Raw genomic sequence first — 12,595 nt, forward strand, 5'->3', positions numbered from 1 at the left:
TCATAACATTGGGGAGATATCTTTAATAGTTGCTATGTTGATTATAAATTGATATTCCAGAATGTTCTCCTTCAATGAGGAGACAATCTTGGAATATACATTTGTAATCAACGGTGCAACTATTGTGTAACTATTGTATATCTTGCCAATATTTATATTGGCAAGATATATTATAGCAAGGTAACCACACAACCCAAACCTGTATCAAAGTGAGACTTTGCTTTAAGGCAACGATGCATTGACAACCTTTCACACAGTGGATAACACTATTGGCCTCGTCTGGGATAGCTGTTGGGAAATGGGAAAGAATCTTTCAAGCTGTATCAGTGTTCTGATAAAATTGTGTGAGCTGTTTGTCAACGTGTCATGGCCTTTGCAGGATAAACACTTTCAACTCAGACATTTACGTTAGCAAATTTCAGATTTTGGAAATAGTAAACAGGTAAACGGGTATTACCAATGATATTAATTAAAGGTATTGTTATCGATTTTTAGGGTTTCTTTGTTTAACGAAAAGTAATTTTTTTGATAAAAGTTAAATCTCTATATTATTCTGAGTTTTGGGGGGGTAACAGGGATTCTCTCTGTAACACAACAGAAGAAACATTTTCAGATGCGTTGCTATTTCATCCAATCAGGAATGAGTACCCATTTATCAGCATCAATTTGATAGGGTTCCAGTTAAAAAAATGTGTCATCTCATTTCTTTGTGTATATCACTTCCAAGTCCACATTATGTATCCTGTATTCTGTATGTGTTCTCTCTCCTGATTGGATAGAATTGGTATCCTGACACGAATATACATTTTCAGTCTAAGGGCTGGAGAGACACACCCCTGTTACTAAACAAATACTCAATAGCAATGATTGCTATCAGAATATATATAGCTGCTTAACACTTAACACAAAAATCACTGCACCTTTAAGGTTATGTTCCATTCAGGTCAAACAGAGTCAGCAGTGCTGCTATTGTGCATGTTGGCTCACTGGAAAGACTCTACTACACTAAATGGAACTGAACCCTAATTCATTTTGTTACCGTAATTTAACCTGGGTGTACCTGCTATTTCACGTTAATATGACTGCTGTGAAAAAAAGGTCTATTGAATTGAATTTGAGGTCTTTGGTAATTTATATTCTCAATTGTCAAAATAATAGTATCCTGGGGAAATTGTATGTATCCCATGGTGTATTGAACGATTACGGGGGTAAAAAAAGAAGTAATGTCCTGTAATGTCCTGTAATGTCCTGAATTGAAATGTGGATGTGAATTTGAACAGGTCTTGTAGAGATTTGTTGATCAGCAGGTAAATAAGCTGTTCTCAGATCAGATCACACTAGATGATTGTTTTGTTGGAAAATTCTTTGTGTTGCTCTGACTATTCTCTGCTACCTCTTTGATAAGTGCTTGCTCACACATGCACACACACACACACACACACACACACACACACACACACACACACACACACACACACACACACACACACAGTATTTAACAAATACGCTTAATGACAAACAATGATACACTGACTGAATTAACCCGACATACTGAAATCATTAGTGTTAATAACTCATTTTAGTTAGCGAAGGTTTGCCAAATGTGTGACCAATCTTCAAAATAAATGCGTACCAATAGCTTTCTTCACAAATGTGTGTACTGTCACCTCTCAACTCCCCTGGGAAACTTTGTTAGAGCTGCTTAAAGTTGGGGTACCATTAACAACCTATATGCAGGCAAAATGCTTTAACTCATTTTGGACTGAGGCGGATTCTAAAAACATCAAAAATACTAACCAAAAATGTCTGAAAAACTTAAAATTCAAATTTGTATTCAAAAACCAATAATAATTCTGAATCCATTGCAAGCATTTGTTTTGCACGAAAAACACTCCTTGGGCTAATAACGGCCATAGGTGTCTTCACAAATGTCACGAGTCATCACATTTGGTGGCTATGGATTGATGGACCCCCCCCCCCCCTTATAATGAGAATAAAGAAACCAGACCACAGAAAGCCTTAATAGCAATGAAACCTTATGCTCATTTATTTTGCAGATTGGTCACAAATTTGGCTACCTTTCACTAACTATTTGCTCCATTTGGAACGAAAGGGATGCTTTTGAGTTAAATTACACTGAAGATTCTTACGGCGTGTACATTACACTGACACACATACACAAGCATTTGCACGCCGGTCGCAGAACGGACTTGCGTGCACCTCTCCTCTCACCAGCAGTTTTTTGCCAATGATGCACTTGTGTCTCTTAAACGCTCTGTGAACGTCTGATGTCTAAACGCTGTTTCTCTGTCTTTTTTTGTTTTTGCTTTGTTCTTTCTCTCTGTAGCAACCTTAGGAATTAATTGAAAAACACACCTGCAAAAAATATACACTGAGGATTTTGAAGCGTACAGACTAAGTTTTAATTTTGTCATACTGTACGTAGAAGAAAGAAAAAAGAAAGAAAAAACAAACATAGCTGCTGTAAAATGCTGAGTATTAATTTTAACACTTAGGTTTTCACAGTGCACATGTTGCTCAGCTCAGATGTACCTTGGTGTGCCTCGAACCCGCAGCCTTATTTTGGGACAATATCAGGGGTTTTAAAACCACAAAACAAGACTATATCTGACTTTTTATTGCTGATGTAAAGACCCTCTCAAGGCCCTCTCTTTCTGTGTCTCTCTCTCTCTCGCTCTCTGTCTCTCTCTGTCTCTTTCTTTCATGATCCACACTCATTCGTTATTGATGTAATTAATGGCTTTGCATGGCAAAATGTATTGGCCTACCTTTGGGAAATTGGGAGGCACAGGTCAAAGTCTGGTATTTAAAGATTCATTTAAACTAGCAACTAATTGGTCTCACTTGAGCGCGTTTGCTCTGCTGCATTTTACACAAGATTCTTGGTCTTAATTGCAGTGGTGGAAGAATTACAGAAAGTACAAGAAAATAAATTGCAATACCACATTGTGGAGACACTTTGTTACAAGTACAGCAAAGGTCCTGCATTTAAAAATGTACGTATTGGCATCAAAAATATACTTAGTGTCAAATGTAAAAGTAGCCTCCATTAAGCAGAATGGCCCATTTCACTGTCACATTATTGGATTGTAATGAATAGTGTGTTCATCCCTTTAATGTCACAGCTGGTAAAGGTGGTTAGCAGGTTAAAACGTCTGGGTTTCCGAGGCTACTGCGTAGGTAACCTGTATAATAAAATATCACAATCGTTTAGCAGTTAAAAGTATTCTTCCTTTAACTGTGCTTGAGTAAAAGTACTTATTCACTCACCACCACTACTGCTTAATTAGCCCATTTATGTAACTACGGTAATTGGAGGCCGTTAGATGATATCAGATCACTGCCACTGTGGATGTGTGGCACTATACATGTCAATTGTTGTGAATTCCAGATCAATTAACAGTGCTTTAAGTTGCTGTAAATCATTTAAATTCTTCTTACAACAATGACAGAAATGTTTCCCCCCTAGCCAGACTGTGACCTCCCATAAACACATAAGCCTGAATCATTCTCATCATCAGGAAAAAACAATACTTTTTTTTCTTTTTTTTTTTTTACTCAATGTAGTCAATCTCAAACAGAGTCCCAAGATATGTGTCTTCAGCACCATGCCATTGCCACAGCATTGCTGTTATACTGATGATCTCATCAATATGTTAATAAATCAATAGTGTTATATTATTTACCTTTTAACTGATGTCTCTCTGTGTTCAAATCACAGCCCGTTTCTTGTTTTTTGTTGTTTAAAATTTGCTGTTTTCTTTCTTGCTCTTCGTTCTTTGAAGTTGATCCGTTGTACATTGATTACAATGCATTGTATGTAGTGTAATACTGAGAAATATCTTTGGGGGTAATCACAAATAAAACCGCTGTACATAATAATGCAAAGAATCTGCGTGTGAGTTGTCCTTTTTTTCCCTTTTAGTAACTTGGGGTATACACAGTCAAAGAGTGGTCATTTAACTGAGAATGTAAAAGATGAATATGAATTAACACTGAGGGATTATAGTGTAGTGCAGGGGTGGGAAACTTTGACAACGGAGAGGGCCACTATATTTACATTTTCCACACTCACTCCAGAGGGCCACTATATTTACATTTTACACACTCACTCCAGAGGGCCACTATATTTACATTTTACACACTCACTCCAGAGGGCCACATTGCATATTACTTCTTAAGAAAAATAGCAGGTCTACAAGCTCAAAACGCGTCGCAGTGTGACACGTTTTGAGCTTGTAGTTCAGCTATTTTTTGCTATATTTGAATTGAAATCCTGAATAATGTTTTGATATTTTTGAACTGGAATCCTGAAAGTAACATTTTTATTTAATTTCAAGTGCATTTAGTTATAGTTATGTTAACTTTATGAACTCAATACAAATATTGGACATAAGAAAAGACGTAATTAGCTGAAATCAACAATATATCAATGTTTGGATATTAACCTCTCGATTCAAAATACTGTTCAAACGTATCCTTTTGTCTAAATACAGTATATCATAAGATAATTTGTACATAACATATTTAACCTATGAGGAGGATAATGATGATGATGATTATGGTAATTAATTTATAGGGATCCTGGTACCAAGGATCACACACACACACACACACACACACACACACACACACACACACACACACACACACACACACACACACACACACACACACACACACACACACACACACACACACACACACACTGTGTAGGCAGATAGGATTGGCTCATTTAGCTGTCAATCAAACAGCCGGGCACGCCCACCAATACCAAAACTAAACAACACATTGAACAAACACAGCACAATTAAGTTTAGTTAGCGTTAGCGAAGTTAGCGAAAATTGTGGAGAAACATGGAGGAGAAACTAAGACCACGGCAAAGTAAAGTTAATGCAGTTACAACAACAAGTACTGGGAACGTATGTATCCGAGTAAAGCCAGTGCAAGACTCAACACACAGGTGCTGCTGCTCAAAAGGAGGCCTTCACTGTGTTCATCGTCGTATGGAACCAAAACAAGATTCCAACACAGATAAGGTAAGCAGCTGAAATAACTAGTGTTTATACCACACAGTGCAACACAATGGTTGCTTGGTTGTAATTAATTTCTTCACAATCAAATCAAAGCCTCTTGTTAGTTGGTTGGTTGGTGTCCATGAGTTGTATGTATTCTTTGGTTGGTTGGTTGGTGCATTGTCCAGTTGTATTGGTTGGTGTGTGTATGTTGTTGTCCAGTTGTATTGGTTGGTGTGTGTGTGTGTGTGTGTGTGTGTGTGTGTGTGTGTGTTCAGTTGTATTGGTTGGTGTGTTGTCCAGTTGTATTGGTTGGTGTATTGTCCCGTTGTATTGGTTGGTGTGTTGTCCAGTTGTATTGGTTGGTGTATTGTCCCGTTGTATTGGTTGTTGTGTTGTCCAGTTGTATTGGTTTGTGTATTGTCCAGTTGTATTGGTTGGTGTGTGTATGTTGTTGTCCAGTTGTATTGGTTGGTGTGTGTGTGTGTGTGTGTGTGTGTTCAGTTGTATTGGTTGGTGTGTTGTCCAGTTGTATTGGTTGGTGTATTGTCCCGTTGTATTGGTTGGTGTGTTGTCCAGTTGTATTGGTTGGTGTATTGTCCCGTTGTATTGGTTGGTGTGTTGTCCAGTTGTATTGGTTTGTGTATTGTCCAGTTGTATTGGTTGGTTGGTTGTATTGTCCAGTAAATAGTTCTGACACCTGTCATTTTTAGGAAATTGAAGGCAAAAATGCATATTAATTAATTAAAAAATGACTTAATTTAATCAATTCATTAAAAAAAATGCCAGTGTGCCCAGGCAGATATGGCCAGGCCAAGGTAATAATTCATTCCTGCATACGCCACTGTAGAAAATAAAATATTGTAAACATAAATGCATAGATTAAGAATGATTGGACAATAAAATTGAAAATCACATTGCTGTGCCAACATCTTCCACCCAGTAGAGGGCACCAAAACACACATTTTCAGTCATGATAATTCTCCCCTGCTGTTTGAAACAGTGACGATGTTCACATGGATGATGAAGCAATCATTGGATAATTTTAACCACCTGTTATGGACAAGACTGACCATTGTGACCAAAGCTTACTGTAAACTATTTTTACTAGTCCATAAGCAGGGATGTGCGCACTGTGCACCCAAACTTTTGTGCAGACTTGAGACATGATGGGACTTACAACTAAAACAGCTTAAATTACCTATCCCTAGGATATAGGTACCCTCACAAAAAACATGCAATAATCCTGGTCTCTAAAGTGCCTCCCCCTGGCCAGCCGGGGCGCCTGATGGAGGGGAAATAAACTGGTTGGAATAACGTGTTCCTTACACACGCTACGTCCAACCAGGGAAACTCCCCCCTTTCAGGCATTCCACTCCACGTCCAAAGACGTGGAGTGAAATATGGTCCTCTAGTTTCATATCCATATGAAAGTTCTGGCACAAAACGTGTATTTAGTCAATTATCTCCAAGAGATGCACACAGACGTCTTTCTCTCCGGGCAAAGGGGTCCGGAATGATTGATGGACTGATTTTACCAATACTTCCTGTTGTTTGCTGCAGCAGACGTCATCACCAATTGACCAGGGAAACACAAACGTTTGGGTCACACAATTGGCAGGTGCATGCCTTGCGATAGGTGCTGTTTCCCTGGTCAATTGGTGATGACGTCTACGGTAAACAACGGGACCATATTTCACTCCATGTCTTTGGAATTATTTAAAAACACGAAGAAAGTAGCTCATATACATGATGTTATGAGCTACTTTGTGTCCTTGCAGATGATTCTTTTTCTAAGTGCTGGAGTTTGGAGGTGGGTACCACCTGTTTTATATTAGCACATACCGTAATGCAAGAGGCAGCAGGACGTTGCTTTACTGAAAACGAGTGCTTCCAAACTCTGATGGAAACATGGCCGCGGTCTGCAAATAGGTCTATAGCCTATAGATCTACAAGCATTCCGTTGCACCACGGTGCAGTGTGAGCTTGTGGATCTGATTAGTTTTTTTAAGAAAATTGAAATAAAACGTTACATTTTTGTATGTCTAATATTTGGGGATTTTTGTAAAATAAGTATACCATTAATAATAATATTATTGGAAATCTTTTAGTTTTTAATGATTTTTATTTGTGAGATATAAAACACAGCCCTTAACCCAACAATGCGTGTGAACTTGATCAGATATTTTTGGCGACTCATTAACAGAGCCAACTCAGGACCAGTTATAAAGTCTAGAAGGTTTAAGTGGTTACATTTGGTTTAATTGGAATCATGCATAGCCAATTTGGGAGATCACTGGCATAGCAACAAACAAGGTCTGTGTGTGTGTGTGTGTGTGTGTGTGTGTGTGTGTGTGTGTGTGTGTGTGTGTGTGTGTGTGTGTGTGTGAGTGTGAGTGTGAGACTGTGAGTACGTGCGTGCAGGGCCGGTTTGATGCTTCTCGGCGCCCAATGCGAGATTCGTAGAGGTCGCCCCCGCACATGCATATTTGTATTTTATTTTATTATTTGGAGGGCTACACAGCGCCCGGATCTCCCCTTTTTATCTGACCTTTTATCCCGCTTGATCCAGCAGCACTTTTTTACAATTTTAACTTTATTATACATCTCTGTGGTGAGCACCTGGTTGTTTCTTTGTCTCTGCCTCAAATTTCAAATTATATTTATTTTTGAGCAGTGCACACCGCTCCAATGACTGGCTCTATGTCCGTATTACTGTTTCCACACCTAAGCGCAAAACGGCCTACAGCCGCAGACAGAAGAAGCTGTGCGGCGTGTGCGCAGCTGGTTTTTAGACAGCTGGTGGATGGAAATTAAGCTCCGCGGAGGAGAGCGCTTCCAGGAATCTGGCCGTTGCGCAAGTCGTCCGGAAGTGGAGCTTCTTTTCCATCCACCAGCTGTCTAAAAACCCGGAAAATGAAGCTGCTCGCAGCCGAGAACGTTTCTCTTTAGACTAATCTTTAGATAGTGTGGCAGCACCTAGTGTCTGTCCGTTTGGGGTATGTACAGTAATACCGCTGGGTGACCTAAAGTGGCACTGTTGAGCAACCCAAAGGGCCATTCACACTGAGCACACCAACTATAACAATACAAGTATAACAAGTACAGTACAGTACAGTACAGTACAGTACAGTACAGGCATTTGCAGTAGTTGCTCCCACACTGGAATGCCCTCCCCCTTTCTATAAAGAATGCAGTATCTGTCGACAGGTTGTTGAAAACATATTTATTTCGATTGCATTTTGACCTGTGAAATGTCTACCTGACCTATTTGCTCTTTTGTTTTTGTTTTTCTTGTTTACAGACGGGCACTTATCAGAGCACTAGCGACTCCTACTGGTTGGTCAAAGCAGTTGATTTATTTAGCACATAGTTGTAAAAAATAAAAAATAGACAACATATCAATGAACAAAAATAATGTGCAAGCTAAGGAATTAAAGCCAGCTGGCTTATTTGGAATCCTTTCCTGTATGAAAGAGGACAGAGGTCATTAATTAAACAGTTTTAAAGTTCAATAAGAACAATACAAAAGACTACAAATTGACAAAGGGAGCAGCTGTGCAATAAAGAAATAAAAACACAGAGACTGCACAACAAGGGGAATAAACAATTCAACAACAAAAACACAAAATAAAATATAGCTGCGAGCAGCGATAAGGCGGGACCAAGGAGAGGAAGAGAGAGAGAAGGGTGGAGAGAGAGAGAGAGACAGAGAGAGAGAGAGAGAGAGAGAGAGAGAGAAAGAGAGAGAGAGAGAGGGGGGTGGAGAGGGAGAGAGAAAGAGAGAGAGAACAATATGCACAAATAAGAATCACAGGCTGAGTTGTCGCTACCCGGATTTGAACCAGTGACCCTGTGGTCCAAAGTTGAGAGCTCTACCGACTGAGCTAAGCAGACACTGTCAGTTGACTCATTCTAAACAGTAACATGCAGTATAGGTATTAGCTGCCAACCGTATTTGGAAGACGTATTAGTTGCATGAGAGGTTTCACAAAACAGCATTTTCGTTGGCTCATAAAAACTTCATTTTTTCACTTAAAAGAAATCTGTTACGATTTTTTGTTCGTTTAAGTCCAAAGTTCAAGTGTAGACGTTTTTGTACATTTTGATCAAAGATTCTGGGAGGAGATAGATTTTAAATGGTTTTCATATAATTCAAAATGGTGGGTAATGTAAAGGTCAGAGGTCAAAAGTCAGAATACGAAAGTTGTTCACCATGAGGAGACAAATATGTGTATCAAAGTGTCATTGCCAACGGTCAAACGGTTCATGAGATATGCAAGTTCAAAGTTTGCATTTTCAGTGCTATAGCGCCACCATTTGGCCAATGGTCATGGGCTTCACATGGTCACTGTTTGGCATGGCCCTCTACCAGATTACAGAGTTTCGTAAAAACCGACTGCACGGTTCAGTCAGAACAGCTATCACAAAACAGCATTTTCGTTGGCTCATAAAAACTTCATTTTTTCACTTAAAAGAAATCTGTTACGATTTTTTGTTCGTTTAAGTCCAAAGTTCAAGTGTAGACGTTTTTGTACATTTTGATCAAAGATTCTGGGAGGAGATAGATTTTAAATGGTTTTCATATAATTCAAAATGGTGGGTAATGTAAAGGTCAGAGGTCAAAAGTCAGAATACGAAAGTTGTTCGCCATGAGGAGACAAATATGTGTATCAAAGTGTCATTGCCAACGGTCAAACGGTTCATGAGATATGCACGTTCAAAGTTTGCATTTTCAGTGCTATAGCGCCACCATTTGGCCAATGGTCATGGGCTTCACATGGTCACCGTTTGGCATGGCCCTCTACCAGATTACAGAGTTTCGTAAAAAGCGACTGCACGGTTCAGTCAGAACAGCTATTTTTGGCGGAAGAAGAAAAAAAAACACAAATACAAGAAGTGACCAAAGTCACTGCGTGTCTTCTTGGTCCCTTAATAAATCAGGTGAACAAGAGTAAAACTATCACTTGACAAAAACTAAATAAAAACTAATGTATGATGAGAATTAAGATATATTGACAATTTTGTCAACAGATTAAGTGGAGAAGAGATCCAGTAGAACTAAAAGACAAGTAATGTTGTTTGTTTGTGTTCAGGCGTTGCACTCTGAAAATAGCAGATCTACAAGCTATTATGAATGATGCCATTGTCACGGTCCGCTCCTCTGCCCTTGGAGTCTTGGACTTTGTATTATATGTGTTTATTAGTTTTTTAACTTTTACTTGTATATTCTCGTTCCGTTTCAGTGTTGTTATTCTGGTAGTTTGTTGTTGTCCCAGTACATCTTATTTTGTAGTAATGTTCAAAGCTTTCCTGTCTGCCTTCAGTGCCTTGTTTGCTGTTGCCTTGTCTTTTTGTTTTTGTTGCCAAAATCAACTGTAGGCCTACATTCAGTCGACTAAAATCTTATGATATTTAGTTGACTAAAACTACAACTTTTCAGATGACTAAAATATGACTAAAACTAAATGAAATTGTATTCAAAAGGCTATGACTAAACTAAATCAAAATTTGCTGTCGAAATAAACACTGGCATGAACGTCCGCACATACAGAATGTCCTCCTGTGAAACTCCTCACTGTCAGGTGATTCCATGCATGTGCATCAGAGGAGACATGTGTTCATCCTCCACAGGCCAACAGTAGGGCTTGGTGGTGACTAAACTGGGAGAAAATTACAAAACATTTGGCTTAATAGTTTTATTAAGTTAGAGAGCAGTTGATAACATCCAACATGTGAGCCAGCAGAATGGAGCTTCCTGGCACAGAAAGGAATAGAGGGGTTAGTATAGTGAGAAGAAGCAATTGGTGAGGCATGCAGGAAGGATGGATTTTAGTTTTGATCTATTTAGTATCCCTGAATAGCTTTTGCCAAACGTGCATGTAACTGACCTCTGTCTATAGTCCTCCACAAGATGGAAATATTATAAACACAGTAGCGTATGTTCACTGTCCAATATGGAGGCACAGAGCACATTATGCTTACTTTATACAGTATTTTCAGTCTCTTTCTGAAGGTAAACTTTATCTGCGCCACCATGCCCCCTCCAGTGCAAATATCTGAGAATTGATGTGATGTGTTGTGATGTGTTCAGCTCTGCTCAGAATGATGTCCATTGCAGTATAGTCTGACTTTGTTGATGTGATTTTTCAAAATTTGATCTGAATTCATGATTACACAAAGACTTCTGGCTTTGCCGCTAGTCTTTAAAGACAGGGAGTCAAGGTGAGCACTAACTTTCAACCTTTCATCCATGGTACCAAAGACGATGGACGTGACAAAAATAGATGTGTAGTGACTAGTGAGTGAGAATGTCAGAGAGAGAACACCTATAATGTTATTAAGCCAAGTCACTTCTTAATAAGGTTATATATCGTCGCTGTCGGGTGCAAACACCGTTTTAATTTTTTTTAATTTTTTATTATATTTATTATTATAAATTGTGAAAATAGGCGAGCTTCAATCTCACAAGGTGTCACATTGCGACCCGTTGTGAGCATGTAGATCGACTATTTTCTCGATTTTTGAGTGTTACTCTTGTATGATGAAGTAGGGCATCAAGAAAACATGAAAACTCTAAATATGGAGATACGGTTTTCTGCCTGACAGCAACAATATTCAATATTGTTCCAGGAAGCAACTATAACTATATCTAAAACTGCTATTAATTTGAATGAATCTCTGGAGGATGTCTCCAGCTGGAAATAAAACAAAAACATAAAAGCAGGGAACAAGCAGCAACACTTCCAGTCTATTGGAGTCATTGTGGTCACCATAATAACTTTGCCACATAATGCCACTGCATTCACATTCCTGCACAATTACTGCGTGCCACACTTTTGGGAAATGGTTCTGACACACAAAGACACACAAACACACACATTATGCAGTATGCAGACATTAGTAGAATGCATTTGATTTAGTCATCATATCCTGATCTGCTCATACAGACATCTTCAGATGCACCTTCCTGCTGGAACATAAGGGTAAATCAACCATTACGTTTGCTTTTAAGAATTAGCCTGCTGTGTCATCTATCTATAACTTTATAGATAGCCTGTGTGGCCTTCGTCAGGCCACACAGGCCGAAACGCACGTCAGAGGTAAATAAATTCATATGAAAAGGACATACAATGAGTGCTGGCATTTTCTTCATTTCAACTTGTATATTCGAGCCTTGCACCGTAAGGACTTTATTCTAACCTGTGCTGCGGGTTGTCTGCTTCGGCAGTACTTTCTTACTCACATGCCCAAATACGGCACTATCTGACGCCATAACACTGACATCATTGAATGCTCCACCATATTGTCTCTAAGACAGCAGACAACACATGCCTGCGATGCGGGGAGGGAAGAGTGTCTCCCAGATTGTAAAATCTCAGCTTCATGAGAATCACTTTGAATAATTTAATTGGCTATTTGACCACAGCCAAAGTCCCCCATACCCCTGGCCTGTTTGGAACAAAAAACCCTCCCCCCAACCTGCTTGTCCTCCCTCCCTCCCCACCTTCCATTCATCCTTAGCGGATTCTCCACCGCCTCCGTTAAGCTGTCGGAC

The sequence above is a fragment of the Protomyctophum bolini genome (assembly GCF_963924005.1).
Source record: "Protomyctophum bolini genome assembly, chromosome: 5".
In the NCBI taxonomy this organism is placed as follows: domain Eukaryota; kingdom Metazoa; phylum Chordata; class Actinopteri; order Myctophiformes; family Myctophidae; genus Protomyctophum; species Protomyctophum bolini.